The sequence below is a fragment of the Eubalaena glacialis genome, chromosome 14 (genome assembly GCF_028564815.1).
Source record: "Eubalaena glacialis isolate mEubGla1 chromosome 14, mEubGla1.1.hap2.+ XY, whole genome shotgun sequence".
Lineage (NCBI taxonomy): Eukaryota > Metazoa > Chordata > Mammalia > Artiodactyla > Balaenidae > Eubalaena > Eubalaena glacialis.
Genome location: NC_083729.1, coordinates 46668416 through 46682435, shown reverse-complemented (window position 1 = coordinate 46682435; position 14020 = coordinate 46668416).

Here is a 14020-nt window from a genome sequence, read left to right as displayed (position 1 = left end):
TTAGGAAAAATTTTTGAATGAATATTCCAATGTTTATGTACATATACTACCGTATTATTAAATTATGCATCTTATAAATCATGCAAAACAAAGACATTTTAAAGATGCCATCAATAGAACTTCTAATATTTTCCTCCCATATCTCAACCCATCACCTTTCACAATCCTTGTTGTACCTAGGGGTTAGGTCTGCCCTTGACCCAGCCAAATTTAGAGTTAATAGCACTTAAGATGTTAATTTTCCTATGAAGTGTGAACTTTTAATAGGATACTGTTAAAAGGTATCACTCAAAAAGGTGAGTTGTTCACAACGGAATTTTAGGCTCTGTGAAAATCAAGGGGTATTTCTTTTTTTAATTCTGGAGGCTGACTTGCCTTAAAGAAATCTCATTTTACTCACTGGCTGGGCCCTGACCAGGATTTTTGGTTTATTCTAGGTTATCTGCATAGTTATACAGCAAAGGTTGATTACTTATAGAACACAAGAAGGAAAACATTCACTTGACAAGTGTTTATTGAGTACCAACAATGGGCCAGAACTTCTCTGGTTGCTGGGGATGGAAAGTGAGTGAGATCCATAGGGTCCTGCCAGCAAAGAGTTCAGGTATGTTCTAAACTTCTGTTGGTGCCAGGCCAACAGAATTAACCTTAGAAAGAGATGCAGTTTGTCTTCTGCTCCTTGAACCTAAACCTTTAGAAAGAAAAACCGGGACTTCCCTGGAGGCGCAGTGGTTAAGAATCCACCTGCCAATGCAGGGGACATGGGTTCGAGCCCTGGTCCGGGAAGATCCCACATGCCGCAGAGCAACTAAGCCCGTGTGCCACAACTACTGAGTCTGCACTCTAGAGCCCGCGAGCCACAACTACTGAAGCCTGCGTGCCACAACTACTGAAGCCCGTGCGTCTAGAGCCCGTGCTCCACAGCAAGAGAAGCCACCGCAAAGAGTAGCTCCCGCTCGCCGCAACTAGAGAAAGCCCACACGCAGCAATGAAGACCCAACGCAGCCAAAAATAAATAAATAAATAAATAAAATTTTAAAGAAAAGAAAGGACCATGCTCACAAGTATATTTTATGGGAAAAAAACCAGTTCAGTACATTAGAACTTGATGAAAACGCCAAATCTTCCTTAAAAATACAAGAATCAACTTTTCATAATACTCCTTTTTCTCTAAACCGTAGTCCAGTTTGTAATACTCTTGAAATGTTTGATTCAACGTGCACTAAAAATTTTGTTTTTCAAATTCTGCTTTTATCTCTTTGTACGTAATAAATAATCTTTGTTTGAATCATGAAACTGCTAAAAATTGACAGCCCGAGATAAAAGAGAGTTTTATATTTCTTCCTCTAGATGGCGACATAGGACTATGTCTTTAAAACAGGGAGCTCGCCTGTGTCCCAAGAGATCAACTGTAATTTAATTCCATTAAATTAAATGGAGAATACAGAATTTGTTTTCTTACTGAATCTACAAAGGAAAAAAAGTGCAAATAAATGATATCTACAGGACTAGATTTTTCTAGTCTCCTGTTAGTTTAAAGGGTGGACTGTTTGGATAGCTTTTTTGCTTTGTAAAAGTAGCAGTAGAAAAATAAAAGGATGTGAGTAGAAAGAAGAAAATTGGGGTAGCAGATTATTTATTGAGCTGGGTATGTCAACAACTCTTCAGCTTCCTTTCTTTGGTTGCTATGGTAACTCACAGTTTTATTCATCCCAGCCCTTGTTTTTTTATAAATTTATTTTATTTATCTTATTTTTGGCTGTGTTGGGGCTTCATTGCTACAGGCGGGCTTTCTCTAGTTGCGGCGAGCGGGGGCTACTATTCATTGCGGTGCGCGAGCTTCTCATGGTGGTGGCTTCTCTTGCTGTGGAGCACGGGCTCTAGACGCACGGGCTTCAGTAGTTGTGGCGCGCAGGATTCAGTAGTTGTGGTTCGCGGCTCTAGAGAGCAGGCTCAGTAGTTGCAGCACACGGACTTAGCTGCTCCGCGGCATGTGGGATATTCCCGGACCAGGGCTCGAACCCGTGTCCCCTGCGTTGGCAGGTGGATTCTTAACCACTGTGCCACCAGGGAAGTCCCCCAGCCCTTGTTTTGATACAGCTTGTAAGTCAGTGGGATGTTGGAGCTGCAGGCAGACTGCCTGCTTCAAATCCCATCTTCACCTTTTACTAAACGTGTGACTGTCAACAAGTGATTTAAACATGTACCTTTGTGCCTCAGTTTCCTCATCTGTAATGTGGGGATGATGATTACTGAGAATAAGCATGTAAAGCACTTAACACAGTGCCTGGCACACACTACACATGCAATAAATTAGCAGTCATCACCAAACCACTATCATGGTCATGTCTGTGCTACCTAGGAAGACTCATCAAAGCATTTCTTTCACCATATTTCAGGAAGAAGCATGGTTCTTAGTATTGGCCAATCCCAGACAAGGAGAAAAATACTTGAGGGGCTAAAGAGTATTATATAATTTGAATATCTCTGACTCATTACTTAAAATAAATTGTTCAGTTTTTCATTTTAATGCAATCAAATAAATGGATGGATGAATCACTCTATTCTGTTTGTCATTTCAAATCTTTATCATTTTTGCTTTAACTAAATATTACATAAAGCAAATTTATGCAGAAGGCCACATTTTTACCAACCTATTTCTTCTTTTAAATAGATTTTTACATACCCCAATCCATGTTTCTATCAGCATTTACTCTGTAATTATTAGGGAAAAAAAAAGAGAATAAAAATAAGCACCATTTTCCAAATTACATGAGCTTAAAGAGCAAGTCCAGTCATCTCATATTCACAGGAGATGCTTGGTTTTATTTTACTACTATCCTCTTTTTGCCTCTTCTTCTTGATACTGTTAACTATATTAGGATTTAAGCAGTTCTTTCAACATTCACTCTCTCTGCCGTCATTGATTTTTTTAGAATTGTCAAAATAATTTTTCATATTAACAGCCAATATGCCTGCTCCCTGCTGGTCGAGATTCAGGTCGTCTGTTGATTTAGTCTGTTTTGTTTTTCTTCTAAACAGGTTCAATTTAACCATAAAATTCCAATTTTCCTGTTAGCATCCCTTGGCTAATTATTTATCCCCTACACAGAGTTGTCTTTTTGAATTTGAATGTTTTACACTGGATGGAATCATTTCTCATATTGGTCTACTCACTATCAGTGAGACTCAAGCCCTTTGGTGGCAGTGGTGATTGGCACTATACCATCCATCCACACTCATGTCCCCCTGCTTCAGCCTGATGGCAAGAACTGCAGAGAAATCTGCGGCCACAGACAGAGATCCTCCTATGAATCCTGGGCAAGGAGAGTCAAAAGGACCCATCTGTGTAGTAAAGCTTGTCTCCCAATAGCTGGATAAACTGATGCTTTCTAAAACTATGCTGCAGTTTACACATTTTACCTTTAAAATCAACACTACTTGGCCATACTCTAAGATTTTTGAGGGATGTTTTTTAAAAAAAGTCAGAGAAACTTCACCTGTGTGATCTCTGGTACAGGTTCAGTGTTTCACTTGTTTCCTACTAGTGACTTTATCAGAGGGAAGTAAGCCCATCCTGTCAAACAAAACATTAGAGAAAAACATGGTGTGTCAGTATGTTACTCTGGTGGCCCCAGTGAAAAACACTCTGTGGCATTCATGCCCTTGTGTACTCAAGTCCTTGACTCTGGCCTTGACCGTGTAACTTGCTTTGGCCAATGGGACATGAGCGAATGTGGTGATAGCAGAGGTTTAATAAGCACTTGCACATGGGAGCTTGTCCTCTTGGAATGCTTCATCTTGGAGCTAGACCCCTGAAGGGTGAAAGGCCAAGTGGAGAGGGGCCCTGGAGGCCATTTGGGCATTCCAGTTCCAACCAAGCTGCCAACAGAATGCAACAGCATGAGTGTCCTCAGCCACACAACACAGAGCAGAAGTTCCTCTCAATGGAGCTGAGTCAACCCACAGAATCATGAGAAATAATAGATTGTTGTTTAGCTACGACATTTTGGGATGCCTTGTTACACAGCAATAAACAGCAAAACGTGCTAAAAAGTTATCTTCTTAATTACACATGGTGCTTACCCTAGGTTTCCTCTTAGGAAAGCATTGCTGTATACACATTTCATTTTGATAAAGATTCAACTCAATTTATAACCAACGGAAATGTCAGAAGGATGCCTGACACCCTGCAGTGTGCTTTTGGCCTCTGAGCTATTTAAAAACATGTCACCCAGGGCAGCTCTGTCCTCACTGACATCTCTTCCAGGGAGCCTGGCTGGCTGGTGCTCCAGGCATTGCGCATCTTATTTCTGAAAATGCTGACAGATTGTTTCACAGAATATCGTCATCTGTGTCACTGAATCTTGAGCTGCCTTCATGATAGCAGATTTCTGCAGGGATTGGTCCTCTCATTTTAGATATTTATAACTCTGTTTATGTTGAATCCTTGGAATTGGAAAGTCAGTATCTCTGAATTATAATTAATATCTGCAAATTTTGATGAAACTTTAATAGCTCAATCAATAGTTTTAATAAAGTTTCCTTTTTCATTAAAATGTACATTTATGAAAGGTAATTATGAAACTAGAGAAACCTATAAAGGGAAAGTTTACCTATAGAAAAAGTATGAACATTAACTGTGGACTAGTTAAATAAACTCCAGTATGTCTACACAATGCAGTGCTATGTAACTATAAAAAAATGAGCAAGTCCTCTTGAGCTGATATGGAAAGAACTTCTAGATAATATTGTTAAATGAAAAAAAGCAAGTTTCAGAAAAGTGTATATGTTATGTTTCCCTTTGGGCAAAAAGGGTGAGAAATCTAGATTTGTATGTATGTGTAATATATTTAAAAATCTGACGAGTGGGAAACTGACACTGGGGAATTAAGCACAAGAAGGGGACTTTTCCCCATGCACCCTTTTATACTTTTTGGTTTTTAAACCATGTGAATGTACTATCATTTCAAACTATGAAGTAAGGTGTTGAAGTTTGGGGAGACGATAACTAAAAACAGTGATTGACTCTGGGTGGTAGGTTTTCACATATATTTTTTCTTTTGTTTATTTGTATTTCCTATTTTTTCATGTAATTTAAAAAGCAGTATTTAAAACCTATTGAATAAAGAAAAAAATCCATTGACAGTCCCATTGTTCAATCCATTATTATTTTTTATGCATAAGCTTTGTAATCACAGACATATACAGTCTGGAATCTCTTATCTGAATATACCAAGGTTTACTTAACCATTTTCCTACAGCTGAACACTTTGATATTTTTTGTTGTATCCTTTCGTAAATAATGATGCAATAAATCTGTTTGTACAAAAAGTATTTATCTGTAGGATAAATCATCAAAAGTGAAATTCTGGGCTTCCCTGGTGGCGCAGTGGTTGAGAGTCTGCCTGCCAATGCAGGGGACATGGGTTCGAGCCCTGGTCTGGGAAGATCCCACATGCCGCGGAGCAACTGGGCCCGTGAGCCACAATTGCTGAGCCTGCGCGTCTGGAGCCTGTGCTTCGCAACAGGAGAGGCCGCGATAGTGAGAGGCCCGCGCACCGCGACGAAGAGTGGCCCCCGCTTGCCGCAACTGGAGAAAGTCCTCGCACGGAAGGGAAGACCCAACACAGCCATGGATAAATAAATAAATAAATAAAAATTAAAAAATTAAAAAAAAAAAAAGTGAAATTCTGTTTCAAAGGGTATAAATATTTTCAGAAGCTTGATATATGCTGTCTAAATGTTTTCCAAACGGATTGTTGTCAGTAGAAATTTATGAGAATGCCAGGTTCATTAAATTATCACTAGCATTGATTAACATTTTAAAAATCTTTGCTAATAGGCCAAATATGAATCTCTTTATAATGTCTTTACATTTCTTTTGCAATTAATGAAGATGAACATTTTTATATTTGTGTTGACCTGTATAATTCCTCCCTAAAAATCTTTTTTTTTTCAAGTCCTTTGCCCACATTGACATCTCAGAGGTTTTGCTTTGTTTATGTCTTTTTAAAACATATTTTAGTTATTAGCAAGTGTTAGACCTTGTCTGTCTTTTTCATTGGAAATATTTTTCATCTGTCTTCTGCATTTTGTTTTGCTTTACTTTATTGCATTTCAGAGTGTTGGTTTTTATGTATTCATATCTAGCTTATATGCTTTGCATGGATCCCTTCCATCAGAGGCCTAATCAAGATTCCATTTTATTTTCTTCTATTTGATATATTTAGATTCTTAAAAACTTCTTTAACTTACTTAGAATTAATTTCTGTGCAATGTTAGAAGAGGATTTGAATAGGTATTTTAAAGACATCCATATTCCTTAATAGCATTTATTGAATAATCTTTCCTTTTCCCATTGATCATGTAACCTTCTTTATAATATTTTTGTTTCTTACACATACTAGTGTCCATTTCTGTAGTAAGTACTATGTTCCATTGATTTGCATCAGTATCATACTCTTTACATAGTTTGAGAATATCTTTTCATAAATGGCAGCCCTAGTACCCATTAGGACGATCACAATCATTTTCTTTGATGCCATCACTTTCTTTGATGTTTATTCATTATCTATTTCAGGTAATAATTTTATCTTTCAAAAATGTTCCATGGTGTTCACTGGAAATTTGTATAAATCTATAAATTAGTTTAAGTAGAAATTGTTTCTTTAAGATGTTCTTGCCTCCAACAGGAGCACATTTCTTATATTCATTCAGTCAGGACTTCTTGTAGCTCACCACATTTTTGTTTGCTTATTCAGTTGGTTAGTTGGTTGGTTTTCTGCTCACAGGTCACATATATTTCACATTAAAAGTATTCCTTGGTACTTTATGGGTCTTGTTTCTATTGTGAATGGGGTCTCTTTTTATTATATTTTTCTAACTGATTATTCCTTATACAGAGGAATGTTATTGATCGTGTATTTACCTCGAATCTGGCCCCTTTGGTGGCTCCACTATCACACTGGGAAACGATTTCCAGTTTAGGTTTTCTGGAAATACAAGTTGCTTTGACACTTAAGTGGGCCTGGAACTCTGTTAATTCATGGAGTAAACAAAAATCATTAATGGTATCACAATGGCCAATCAACTGGTTGATTTGAATGTTTACTTTCCATCAACTACACTGTTTTGTGGACACAGCCTGTTTTAGGGATGCTAGCGTGGAATCTTGTAAAACTAGAAATGTGAATGTATCCTGATGAATTACAAGTACAATAACAGTTCTTGAGTTAGATATGAGCAGGGCACCCAGCTAACTCTCACTGTGTTGACAATCGCAGGTGAGGAGAAGTGAGAATCCTAAAATGGAAAGGAAATTGAAGAAATCAGCAGAATGACTGATCAGTGGTGGGTTCAGTCTGCCCAGATGTCTGAGTCCATTCCACATTTAACTGGCTCTAACTTTGTATAGATAGGTTTGGTGCCACCTTTGTACAGACAGATTCCTAAAAGAATTGGAAAGGCATTGGCTTTATGGATATGTATCCCTTAGTGCTGCTATGGCGATACCCGTTATTGCCTTCATCTTAGCCCGGAAACAAGGTCCCTCTTTGTCCTCTTTATCACAAGTCTCCTCTAGAAACACATGGAAGTGGGCTCTGGCTCCCTTCGTTTTATCCCAGGAGCCAGCATGGCAACCGTGCTGCCTCTCCAGGGAGAAGCTGCCCTGCCCAAGCCCCTGACGACAAGGATGAAGAGAGATGGGAGCAGGACATTCTACTCCAAGGAAGACCCGCAGGAGGGCAGGGGATAAAAACACTGAGAGGACAATTAGGAGTGGGGAGGGAAGCTGAGAAAAGCTTGGTATGGACTGATAGATGTCTTAAGGGTAAAAAAAAAAAAAGACCTGTTATAATCCACCCTCTGCACTCTGTGTATCCTCCAGCATCTAAAAGTCAGATTTCCCTTCTGATAATGGCTGTAACTTCCTGCCTTCCAGCTGCTAAAGGCCTGGTTGAGGGGTCACCTAACATGTGACTCTCCATTCTCTGGAGAAAGGTGAAGAGAAAGGGCCATAACGTGTGAGTTGCCGCATTTATTTAAAACTCCTGTTTCTGTCGAAAAGGTGAGTGAAAAGTCCAGCTGGAGCAGCAATCTGGCAGAGGATGAAAGTTCGAGGGGTGCACATGCATTAGCAGGAATATTTCCACTGAGCAATGCCAATCAAATGTTAGGAGCTTCAAAGTAACACGGCTAGTAAAGAGGTAAGAGAAATGACTCGTGCTCTGAGAAGCAGTTGGAGGACGATAGAAAAAGGTCATTTTTTTACAATCAGGAAGTAAAGCTGGCAATCTCTCTGACAAGATCTGTGACAAGGGAGCCCTGCCCAGAAACTCAGAGTCAGGAAGCACAGCGGCACGCCACTCAGAGGACAAGCCCCCTCAGGCTGATGTAGCTCAGTGTCTGGAAGGCCAGAGGAGACAAGCATTCAGCTTCTTTTCTTCTTTACTTGTGTGTTCTGACCCAGAGTCTCCCCCCCTTCCTTCTCTTAGACGGCTGCTCTCTTTGTGGCTCGCTCTGGTATAAAATCAGGATGAACTGTCATTCTCGGTTACCTGGGGAGAAATGCGTTCAAAGCAATCTCCTGTGCTGGTAAATGTTCTTCCTCCAAGCTCTGAACGAACTGACCTCCTGCACTTGCGGATGCACGGGCCTCATCCTTTCCGGGAAGGGCCTTGCTTGCCTTGCTCACCACTGCCCCCCAGAGCATGACACGGTGTATGACACCATTGGACACACAATCATTATTGAATGAAGGCTCACATCAAACCGTATTTTCTACTTTGTGTCTGCTCATTCCTGAGGCTCCACAGGACTTCCCGTCCTTCAGAACACTGTTTCAGAACTGGGGTTTGATACAGAGGGAAAAGGGACTTTTCTTCTATCCTCCTTTCCTCAGATACCATTGAGTCTCTGCTGTGATCTCTGTCAACACCTAAAACAGGCTTTTTCCTGAGAAAATTGATCCAGGACTGGAGAGTCACTCGTTTTCTTACTTTGGAGGGGAGCAAGGCTGTGTCTTAAGGAACCACCTCTTTTCCTGGAAGAGTTGGCCCAGGCTACAGCTGCCAGAAGGGCCTCAACGCCACCCAGGCCTTGAGACACCTCTAGCTGAGATGGAGCCGTTAGCAACTGGGTTTGGGATGGGGAGATGGATTTTATCAATTTTAGACTTTCATTTATTTGAACTTCAACTCACAAGGGCAAGATAATTTGATTTCGAAATTTAATTCCTTCAAAACTTCATTGTCTTTGGACTTTAACATGCAAGTAGGTCTAACCTTTCAACTTCATTTCTCCCTGAGAATTTGTAATGGAAAACGGATTTATATTCAAACGTGGGACCTCCTTATAATGTTTGCATTTTATTTGTGGAGTATCTTAATGTGATCATTTGCTCTCATCAAAGAACCTCTGATGATAGACAATGTGACTGATTTAAATGGGGGTCAGAAACAGAATGGGGAGTGAGTGTCCAGCTTTGTGAGCTCACGGTGCGGTTCTGACCCATCTCAGAGCCTTCTGCAGGCAAAACCTAAAATGCCAGCAGATTTTTTGAAGCCTGAAGCTTATACAATTTTCAGGAAGGGAGCAGTTTAAGGAAAAAAGAACATAAGTTGATGAATACAAAATCAGGTATAGGGCCCTGGTAGGGGCCTGAGCAAGTGAGGGGTCATGAAGCGTCAGCGTCCTCAGCTTTGTGATAAATCCACCTCTGCTGCCCACCAGCGGTGTGGAGGGTACCCCCCAAAACAGTGGCTAGTCCACAAAGATGGGAGCAGGACCCTCCTGATGAGTTGCTGGTCTCCCCCAAGAGAGCCACACCCTTGGCTGACCACAAGCTTAACAGTTGTTGCAAACTCACTTAAAACAATTTGCTTATTCACAACAGGCTCCTTTGATGAACATCTATGGTCTCCTCTGTAACCTCCCTACCAAGATACAATGAAAGTAATTCTTAGATTGAGTTCTGCCACCCATGCAAATGCTAGTTAGCAGGCAGGCAAGAAACAGTCCTACAACCTATTCTGGGACCTCTGTGAAGTCCCAGCTCTGTTCTGTGCATGGAAGGTTAACTAGATGCAAATGTCACAATATTCTGGTTACAGGATATAGTCAGATTCAGGCACATGAATCACCCACTAAATATTTCAGAGTGTTGGTTTTTTGTTTGCTAAGAATAAGGGTATTCTCCTACATAAGAACAGTACCAATATTAAAATCAGGAAATTTAACTCTGATACAAACCTATTATCTAATTCTCAGTCCATATTCAAATTTTGTCATTGTCTCAGTCATGTCCTTCGTAGCTTTTTTGCCTCGGTCCAGGATCACACACTGCATTTAGTCATCAACACATTGCCTGCTTTTTTAACCTGGAACAGTTCCTCAGTCATTTTTTGCCTTTCTTGACCTTGACATTTTGAAGAGTAAAGACCAATTCGTTTATAGAATGTTCCTCATTTTGGCTTTGTCTGATGTTTCATGATTAGACTAAGGTTATGCATTTTTGGTAGGAATGCTGCAGAAGTGATGCTGTGTCCTCAGTGCACCATATCAGGAGGCACATGATAATGGCTTGCTCCATTACTGGGTGATGTTAATTTTGAGGACTTAGTTGAGATGGGCACTCCAAGATTCCTCACTATAAAGTTACTGCTTCCCCCCTTCATAATTAATAAACAATATCCAGGAAGACATTGTGAGCCTACATAAATATATGGTTCATCATGAAACTCACCCACTACTTTGGGCAACATTGGTGAGTTTCTAATTCCATCGTTTCTTTTATTTTTATTGTTGAATTTCTATTATAAGAAAGAATATTTATTTATTTATTTATTTATTTATTTCAGTATGAACTCACAGAATATTATTCAATGGGTGGTTATCCATTATCACTAAAATTTTAAACCCTGTTTAGGTAAGAGTGGGAATGTCTGTAATTTCCAACCCACATCTTGTATACCTCTCATTTTACTGATGACATCCATTTGTCTAATTAACAGAGCCTATATTGCTAGTCCAAGATAAAGACAGCTGAAGCATTTTTAGCAGCTTAATGACCCTTGCAGTATATATTCCTGAATTAGGAAAACTGAATACAGAGTATAGATTAAAGCAAACATGCATACTTAGACCACAGTGCCTATACTGAAGAATTTAAAGTAAATTATAGAGTACATAACTGATTAAACCTGAGAGGTCAACAGAATGAATAGTTGGGTAATGCTAAGAGGAAATGCACCCACCTCCTCTTGGAGCTAAATTAGTATGGTTTTTTGCTCTCTGTCTGAATTCAAGCTCAGCTCAGCTCAGCCCCTCCATCTTTTGCTCTTGGAAATCCTCCTTGCCTGCTTGGAGTTCAGACTTCCTGCTCCTGGCCAAGCTGTAGGCTTAACAGCAAATGTCCTGCCCTCATGGGAGGAGGCCTGAGATGGTCCAGCATCTCTGTAACTGGGCAGGTATGCCTGTCTAATGCTCAGATTCAATTCAAAAAAGCTCATTTGCCCTAAGAAAGTCACTTCCTCCAACCTAGACTTGACGCAGTAATAAAGTTGATATTTTGGCCTTTCTCCAAAGAATACCTCATCTTATTTCTCAGTTGGCTTGGACCATGGCTGGGAAGAGGCAAAATTTATCAGAGCCCTCAACCTTCCAAGATCCACCCCTTCCATTTCTACTTCAAGGCAGTTAAGCAGTCTCCCCTCACTGACAACTCTCTCTCAGCCTTCAACATACTGAAATGTCTTCAGATGAAGAGAAACACCTCAAAGCCCACCTTATCTTCCTCACTAAATGCCAGTGCTCCGCAGGATCCATGTCTGTGCCTCATTTCTCATTCTCACCTCGTCCCAAGTTGATTTTCCATCCAGTAGCCAGAATTATGCTGTGAAATGAAACCAGATCTCTTCTCTGCTCAGAACCCTCCACGACTCCCCATCACTCTCAGAGTAAAAGCCAAAGTCCTTACCATGGCCTACTGAAATACAAACATGTTTTAGATTACAAAATGGGCGGGTTAGACTAATTGCATCTTGCCTATGGTCTAGCCCCTTGCTACCTCTCTAACCTCTTCCTCCTACCCTTCCCTTGCTCACTTCTCTCCAGCCATTCTGGCCTTGTTTTGTTGCTCTAACAAACCAGGCACATTTTGTCCTCAAAATCTCTGCCCTGGCTGTTCCCTCTTTCTGGAACAATTTTTCCTCATTTAGCTGTATGACTCATTTCCTTACCTTCTTTGATATTTACCCAAATGTCATCTTCTCAGTAAGGCCATCGCTGGACTCCCTACCTAAACTGCAACCCACCCCACACCTCCACCAAATACATACACCTCTTTAATCTCTCTTCAGCACTTAAGAGCATCTAATATTATACATTGTATTGTTAATTGTCTGGGTGTCACCATTAAAATGTAAGATCTCTTGGGACAGGGCATACAACAGAAGAAAGAATTTGAAAGCTGGAATATAAAGAGATTATGTAGAATGCCACTGTTATGGACTAAATATGCCCCCCTGCCCCCACCAATTCATATGCTGAAGCCCTAGCCCCCAGTGTGGCTGTATTTGGAGATGAGGCCTCTAAGTAAGTAATTAAAGGTGGGGTCCTGATCCAACGGGATTAGTGTCCTTATAAGAAGACACACGGGAGAGTTCCCCTCCCAAGTGCTTCTCTCTGTGTACACTGACAGGTCACGCGAACACACAGAGAGATGGGGGCTATCTACAGGCTAGGAAGAGAGTCCTCACCAGAAACTGAATCTGCCAGCACCTTGATCTGACTTCTAGCCTCCAAAACTATGAGAAATATACTTCTATTGTTTATTCCACCAAGTCTGTGGTATTTTGTTATGGCAGCCTGAGCAGACTAATATAGCCACGTAGAGAGATTTTGTTTTAAAGACACAATAAAATGGTAGAAATAAATCTAACATGTGAGTAGTTACATAAATATAAAGGATTAAAAAACAGAGATCACCAGACTAAATTTTCAAGAATCCAGGTAAATGTTACAGGAGACATGCCTAAAACATAAAATAATAGAAAGACTAGGTGGGGGGGAGGGTCAGGGAAGAATGGAAAAATAAACGTTAGCCAAATGAAATTTCTTTACTAACTGAATGAAATAATATCACACAAAATAAAATTTAAGGCAAAATCATTACTAGACAGAAAGAAGGTAACTACATAAAATTTCTAAACTTCGATTCATCAGGAAGATAATAAAAATTCTAAACTTGTATAGACTTAATAATGAAGCTTGAAACAACATAAAGCAATATTGATAGAATAATCCCCAACTCAATTTATGAAGCTCTCATAACCTTGACACCACAAACATGAAGCAACAGTATAAGAAAGGAAAATGATGCCAGGCTCACTCATGAACGTGACTGCAAAAATCCTAAAACTAATTTAGTAACCAAATATAGCTATGTAAAAACAAACAAAATAATACATCATGACTAGTTTATCTTAGGAATGAAAGTTGGGCTAGATAATATCACTATCGTAATTCATTTTCCAACAAATTAAAGGAGAAAAAACACACATGATTACATCAACAGACAGACAGCTCTGCCACTAACACCTGCAGGGCTTGGGGCACAAGTACAGATGGAAGCCACATATCATGAAAATGATTTTTAAAAGTTATAAATCAGTCTAGGAAACTGATAGATAAAATATGCTTTATCCTCCTATCTTGATAAATATACTTCCATAAGGACAAAGTCAAAAATATAAACTGAGATAAATGTGTAAAAATTGAAAAAGTAAAATTATTTTTATTATATTTTCTAAGAGAGCTATTTTATTTATACCCAGGACAAAAGTGTAATGTATGCTTGTGAAGACAAATTTGCAAATAAGTTTAACAGGCCTCAGGTTCTACCCCCAAATTTCCACCATATTGTAGACTATCTGTGGGTTAGATGTTATTGATTAAACATGAAATTAAGGACTAATCAAACAGTCTTTGAGGTTCCACATGCGTGCTGACCTAGCAG